This window comes from Aphis gossypii, chromosome 2, assembly GCF_020184175.1.
Source record: "Aphis gossypii isolate Hap1 chromosome 2, ASM2018417v2, whole genome shotgun sequence".
NCBI lineage: Eukaryota > Metazoa > Arthropoda > Insecta > Hemiptera > Aphididae > Aphis > Aphis gossypii.
In genome coordinates this window covers 81,344,861-81,353,170 of record NC_065531.1, presented here as the reverse complement: position 1 = coordinate 81,353,170, position 8,310 = coordinate 81,344,861, and positions in this window count along the sequence as shown.

Here is an 8,310-nt window from a genome sequence, read left to right as displayed (position 1 = left end):
ATATATAAGTATGTACTAAATGTATAAATAATAAATATGAAAATACAATCACTAATACAAAATGTTTAATTATACAGAAAAGAGACACATAAATTCATAATTATGGACTTCGAGTTCTCAATGGTGAACAAGACAAGCATGGTTGTCATCTACGGAGCTATATCCAATAGCTTAGACCGATTTAAGATTAGGAAACTGGAGGGACGACCTCTTTTGCTACCACTTAACGAAGAAGCTCGACCTATGGGTGAGACGGAGCTTCAGGTGGCAATAAGAGAGATAAAAAGAGTGTTCAGAGTAAAAACTGATCTGAGAGATGCTTGTCTGGACCAAATGAAGCAGAGTTTGAGTTCAACGAAAAATAACTTAACACGGGGATATATTGACAGTTATATACGTAGAGGTAATAAGGAAAATGTGATAGTAGTGTGGAACGGACATTCAGACAAAAACATTTTAAAAAGATTAGATTTAGACCATTATCCTATGCTAAACATAACGTGTTACGACAAGTATTTCAATAAAAATTTTTATATTCAGTTTGAAAAATTAGGCAATAGAGAAATAATTTTCGAAGTAGATATCGGTACATATAATAAAGCAGGAAGGCTACTTAATTTAGTAGAGACCCATGATATAATATGTAAAAAGGAGCATTAATGGGTCGACACTCACCAGGTCTAGTTACGAAACTGGAAGGGCGAGCGTTGCTACTAAAAGAAAATAGAGCGGTTACTCAAAAAGAATGGAAAAACATGGTTCACCATTTAGTAAGGATTTTTAAAGAGAAATTTTGAAAGAAGGACCTCGAGTGTGTCAACATCAGGATCAACGGAAAGAGATCACGGATAAGTTGCGACAAGTCAACAAATCGAGCCTAGCAGCGAAACGAGCCGCAGCGCAGTTTTCAAGCAGGACAACCACAGGACCGGACAAACAATGAACACTTTGTAAGTTGCCGTATAAGCAAATAAATTCTTTAGTATATGTCTGAGAGTCCTAATCGGTGTTGGGAAATAATTAAATACAACCCACAAACTTTACGAACAACCATCATGAGTGTAACTTTAGGAATTGAATCTGCAATACGCATGATTCCGACCTTTACGGGGGGATCTGAGACAGATTTAGCGTCATATATACTTGAATGTAATTATATAATGGAAAACGTCCACTTACAAAACCTTTTTGTCAATACTTGAAAACCTATATAGACAGTGCCGAAGACGCAACAGACATATTTGACTATGTTAGACTTACGCTTCTGTAATCTAGTCTTGTTCTACACCTCTCAATCTGTTTCTTTCTGTCTATTATTTTCATTTAATTTTCTATTTCTACTTCATTTTATTTTTATTATTTTTTTTTTTGTTTTGTTTTTTTTTGTGACATAAGTATTTTTTTTTGTGTGGATAATGAATTGTAGTATTCAATACGCAGTCATGGATTTCGAGTTTACGAATCTAGGGCGCGACAACTTAATTCTAATATCAGGAGCATTAATGGGTCGACACTCGCCAGGTCTAGTTACGAAACTGGAAGGGCGCGCGTTGCTACTAAAAGAAAATAGAGTAATTACGCAAAAAGAATGGAAAGACATGGTTCACCATTTAGTAAGGATTTTTAAAGACAAACCAAAAACATTGTATCCAATACTTGCCCAGATATATGACTCGGACCACTCAACTAAAGCTAACTTAACTAAAAAACAAATTCTTAACTTAATAAAAAATTACGATGTAATCGTACTATGGGAGGGTAGTACAGACATCAAAATACTGGACGCTTTAGGGGCACCGCACATCGCTCTTTCAATGAGAGGATGGGACGTTGACTCCAACGGAAAATTTTTCTTACAACTACTGTACGGAAAAACAATAATAGTTTCACATTATATCGGGGATATAGCAAAAAACGGTCGTGCGCTGTGTCTAACAGAAGCACACGGTCTAACTTGTGGAGGGGATCATGGGTGTATAGAAGCACATAACCCCGTAACCGATGTAATTTGGTCTGGATGCCTGTTTAGATATCTACGACTTAGATATAGTGTCCAAATAGATGACGCCATCATTGGTTAATTTTCTTTTATATAATATACTTATTCATTATTTTATTAAGCCAACTCAGCTTATATTGGCACTTTTTTTTTATGGAAATGGGTATATTATTTTTTATTTTTTTTTATTATTTTTTTTATTATTTTTTTTTTTAATTTTGGGTTTTATTTTACTAAAATACACTTTTATTTAATATTTTTACTTTTTGGTATATATATTATATATAAATACAACTTTCTTTTAGTAATAACTGATATGAAGTAGTTCATAACAATTTACTTTAACGATATAGTAAATGAATAATCAGTTTTATTAATTTCATAAACAACTTTCAGACTAATAATTTTAATGATACCGTTTACGTCGGGAACATTAAGATTCACAGACGAACATTTAACTCAACATTCCGGTATCTACTACGAAAATGGCGGACCGTTGAAACTTATAACTTTTCAATGGGACCTTACTGCATATATTAGTCTCACTAAATATAACGAACAATTTGACTACATAAATATTATGATTGAAAAAACAAAAGTATTATGTGTTACACATATGCATAACCCAGTAACAAATAACTTTAACTGTAACGGTCTACTTACTGTAGCCGACGACATAATTAACAATTTACAACATCAAAAGACACAAGTTTTAGATTCCATAGGACACGTAATTAGTAAACGTAATGCTCTTCTTAAATTCGCAGCAAAAGCAGCTAGGTTAATTTATGGAATATGTAACTTAGAATGCATAAAAAAGTTTAACTTTAACATAGGAGTAGCACAAAATACCTCACAATCTAAATTGATTAAAGAACAAATTAAAGTGGTACAACTAAACCATGAGATAGGAACAAACAAATATGTTAATATGTCATTAGAAATAAACGAATTAACAAATATTACAGATGAACAACAGGTTAAAAATTACTTAACAAAACATTTTATACAAGTTAATCTATTAATTACAAAACATATATTGGAAACAAATACGTTACTAGAAATAATACATCAAGCAAAGATAGGAGTTATTCACCCAAGTTTAATAACTCCACAGGAGTTATTAGAACACGTTAAAGATATTAAAGTATCATTACCAGGGGGAACTGATTTACCCACTGACTTAGTCATAACTAACATTTATGAACTGGTGAAACTCTCAGATATTGCTATTTATTATGCTAACGACAACCTAGTTTTTATAATTTCTTTACCTTTAATTTATCAAAATGATTTTATTTTATATAATTTAATACCTGTACCAGTATGTACTGGCAACGATTGCGTTTATATAAAACCTATTAAAAAGTATCTAGCTATAAGTAAGTCTAAAGAACATTATGCAACCTATGATGAATTTTACTATACTCATTGTAAACACGCTAGAGACTTCCTATTATGTCCTGAAGTTAATCCTTTACATCCTCGTAACATTAGACCCACATGCGAAGTATTACTATTACAGGATCCACCAAAAGTTCCAACCAATTGTGAAGTAATGCATGTTCAAATCGGTACAACTATCTTTCATAAAAAAAGATTCAAAAATGAATGGATATACGTAACCAACTATGACGTGTTATTCGTTACCTGTGATGAAGACAAGGAATCAACAAGCCATACACTCGAAGGAGTAGGAGTAATACACTTAAACGAAACTTGCAAAGGTTTCGCCACAAGAGACATATTATTACCAGGAAAAATTGATTACAGATCTGAATACGCAGATTTTAATCCAAAATCAATAATAGATCGTAACCAATATTCACCACGAACAGAGACTAACGGTTTAATGAAAGACTATCATGTAAAAACAAATAACATGGACGACTTACACTTAGTGTCTAACTCAAAAAATCAATTGGACAGTCAAAGCAAAATCAACATAGAAATCAAGGAAATTCAAGACATACAACAAATGTTTAACTATGCATTATATATAACCATAAGTTTTGTTGCTATAATTATGACGCTGATGATAATACACAGCATAAAAACGAAATTAACAGAAAAATGCAAAACCCAACTTTCAGAACATGCTCAAGAGAAAAGCCAAGAGCTTAATCCACCAGCAACAACAAATCAAAACGAAGACATAATTGAATTTCCACTTACAGCAAGAAATAGCCCGGAGCCACTATGCAAATTTACAACCTTACGGTTTTAAGTAAGAAAGTCGGGGACTTCCAGCTTCGAGGGGAGGAATGTGGTAAGCCGACGGAGTCGTCTCACTATTTTCTTTTCTATTTTAACTTATCTACATGTACTACAAGGTTCTTCACATTTAAATATTTTATTATCGTACTCGTAGCAATACGTAATTAAATTTGATGGCAATTTCCAAGAATCAAAGCGTATGGGAAAACACAGCCACAAACAACTTTTTCTTGCCCTTTTGACAAACAAGCCATGCACATAAATCATAGATGCGCACGCCTTGGTATAATAGCACAACAACAAGTCCAATCCAGGGTTAAGTGTCTTGGGCGCAAAACCACTTTTGTAGCTACAATGACAACATTCTATAACACACCTTTTTGTTTTGTCCATTTCCTAGTCTCTATCATGTACAACCAGGGGGTACAGAGAACCATATAAATACAGGTCTCTGTCCGTCTTAATTTTTAGAATTAGTTTCACATTCACATAGAGCTAGTCTATGTCCAAATTTTAGATTAACTTTTTCTCGGGCAGCTACTTAACGTGCTGTCCTCAAATTCTTATACACTTGTTTTATTGTAACAAATTATAACTTTAATTTTAATAAACTCTTGTATTAACATTGTGTCTTTGTCTCACTTTTAAAACCCGTAATCTTTTCTCGACAACTTGATCCAACTGCAAATGTCAAGCACTCATTTATAAACGATAGTGAGAGATCACTACACGTTTTTGGTGTCAGGTGTGGGGTCACCTGAAAGAAGAATTTTGGTATCCAACCCAAAATCAAGTACATCAGCGGACCTCAAGTGTGTCAACATCAGGATCAACGGAAAGAGATCACGGATAAGTTGCGACAAGTCAACAAATCGAGCCTAGCAGCGAAACGAGCCGCAGCGCAGTTTTCAAGCAGGACAACCACAGGACCGGACAAACAATGAACACTTTGTAAGTTGCCGTATAAGCAAATAAATTCTTTAGTATATGTCTGAGAGTCCTAATCGGTGTTGGGAAATAATTAAATACAACCCACAAACTTTACGAACAACCATCATGAGTGTAACTTTAGGAATTGAATCTGCAATACGCATGATTCCGACCTTTACGGGGGGATCTGAGACAGATTTAGCGTCATATATACTTGAATGTAATTATATAATGGAAAACGTCCACTTACAAAACCTTTTTGTCAATACTTGAAAACCTATATAGACAGTGCCGAAGACGCAACAGACATATTTTACTATGTTAGACTTACGCTTCTGTAATCTAGTCTTGTTCTAAACCTCTCAATCTGTTTCTTTTCGTCCATTATTTTCATTTAATTTTCTATTTCTACTTCATTTTATTTTTATTATTTTTTTTTTTTTTTTTGTTTTGTTTTTTTTTTGTGACATAAGTATTTTTTTTGTGTGGATAATGAATTGTAGTATTCAATACGCAGTCATGGATTTCGAGTTTACGAATCTAGGGCGCGACAACTTAATTCTAATATCAGGAGCATTAATGGGTCGACACTCGCCAGGTCTAGTTACGAAACTGGAAGGGCGCGCGTTGCTACTAAAAGAAAATAGAGTAATTACGCAAAAAGAATGGGACAAAGACATGGTTCACCATTTAGTAAGGATTTTTAAAGACAAACCAAAAACATTGTATCCAATACTTGCCCAGATATATGACTCGGACCACTCAACTAAAGCTAACTTAACTAAAAAACAAATTCTTAACTTAATAAAAAATTACGATGTAATCGTACTATGGGAGGGTAGTACAGACATCAAAATACTGGACGCTTTAGGGGCACCGCACATCGCTCTTTCAATGAGAGGATGGGACGTTGACTCCAACGGAAAATTTTTCTTACAACTACTGTACGGAAAAAAACAATAATAGTTTCACATTATATCGGGGATATAGCAAAAAACGGTCGTGCGCTGTGTCTAACAGAAGCACACGGTCTAACTTGTGGAGGGGATCATGGGTGTATAGAAGCACATAACCCCGTAACCGATGTAATTTGGTATGGATGCCTGTTTAGATATCTACGACTTAGATATAGTGTCCAAATAGATGACACCATCATTGGTTAATTTTCTTTTATATAATATACTTATTCATTATTTTATTAAGCCAACTCAGCTTATATTGGCACTTTTTTTTATGGAAATGGGTATATTATTTTTTATTTTTTTTTATTATTTTTTTTATTATTTTTTTTTTTAATTTTGGGTTTTATTTTACTAAAATACACTTTTATTTAATATTTTTACTTTTTGGTATATATATTATATATAAATACAACTTTCTTTTAGTAATAACTGATATGAAGTAGTTCATAACAATTTACTTTAACGATATAGTAAATGAATAATCAGTTTTATTAATTTCATAAACAACTTTCAGACTAATAATTTTAATGATACCGTTTACGTCGGGAACATTAAGATTCACAGACGAACATTTAACTCAACATTCCGGTATCTACTACGAAAATGGCGGACCGTTGAAACTTATAACTTCTCAATGGGACCTTACTGCATATATTAGTCTCACTAAATATAACGAACAATTTGACTACATAAATATTATGATTGAAAAAACAAAAGTATTATGTGTTACACATATGCATAACCCAGTAACAAATAACTTTAACTGTAACGGTCTACTTACTGTAGCCGACGACATAATTAACAATGTACAACATCAAAAGACACAAGTTTTAGATTCCATAGGACACGTAATTAGTAAACGTAATGCTCTTCTTAAATTCGCAGCAAAAGCAGCTAGGTTAATTTATGGAATATGTAACTTAGAATGCATAAAAAAGTTTAACTTTAACATAGGAGTAGCACAAAATACCTCACAATCTAAATTGATTAAAGAACAAATTAAAGTGGTACAACTAAACCATGAGATAGGAACAAACAAATATGTTAATATGTCATTAGAAATAAACGAATTAACAAATATTACAGATGAACAACAGGTTAAAAATTACTTAACAAAACATTTTATACAAGTTAATCTATTAATTACAAAACATATATTGGAAAAATACGTTACTAGAAATAATACATCAAGCAAAGATAGGAGTTATTCACCCAAGTTTAATAACTCCACAGGAGGAGTTATTAGAACACGTTAAAGATATTAAAGTATCATTACCAGGGGGAACTGATTTACCCACTGACTTAGTCATAACTAACATTTATGAACTGGTGAAACTCTCAGATATTGCTATTTATTATGCTAACGACAACCTAGTTTTTATAATTTCTTTACCTTTAATTTATCAAAATGATTTTATTTTATATAATTTAATACCTGTACCAGTATGTACTGGCAACGATTGCGTTTATATAAAACCTATTAAAAAGTATCTAGCTATAAGTAAGTCTAAAGAACATTATGCAACCTATGATGAATTTTACTATACTCATTGTAAACACGCTAGAGACTTCCTATTATGTCCTGAAGTTAATCCTTTACATCCTCGTAACATTAGACCCACATGCGAAGTATTACTATTACAGGATCCACCAAAAGTTCCAACCAATTGTGAAGTAATGCATGTTCAAATCGGTACAACTATCTTTCATAAAAAAAGATTCAAAAATGAATGGATATACGTAACCAACTATGACGTGTTATTCGTTACCTGTGATGAAGACAAGGAATCAACAAGCCATACACTCGAAGGAGTAGGAGTAATACACTTAAACGAAACTTGCAAAGGTTTCGCCACAAGAGACATATTATTACCAGGAAAAATTGATTACAGATCTGAATACGCAGATTTTAATCCAAAATCAATAATAGATCGTAACCAATATTCACCACGAACAGAGACTAACGGTTTAATGAAAGACTATCATGTAAAAACAAATAACATGGACGACTTACACTTAGTGTCTAACTCAAAAAATCAATTGGACAGTCAAAGCAAAATCAACATAGAAATCAAGGAAATTCAAGACATACAACAAATGTTTAACTATGCATTATATATAACCATAAGTTTTGTTGCTATAATTATGACGCTGATGATAATACACAGCATAAAACGAAATTAACAGAAAAATGCAAAACCC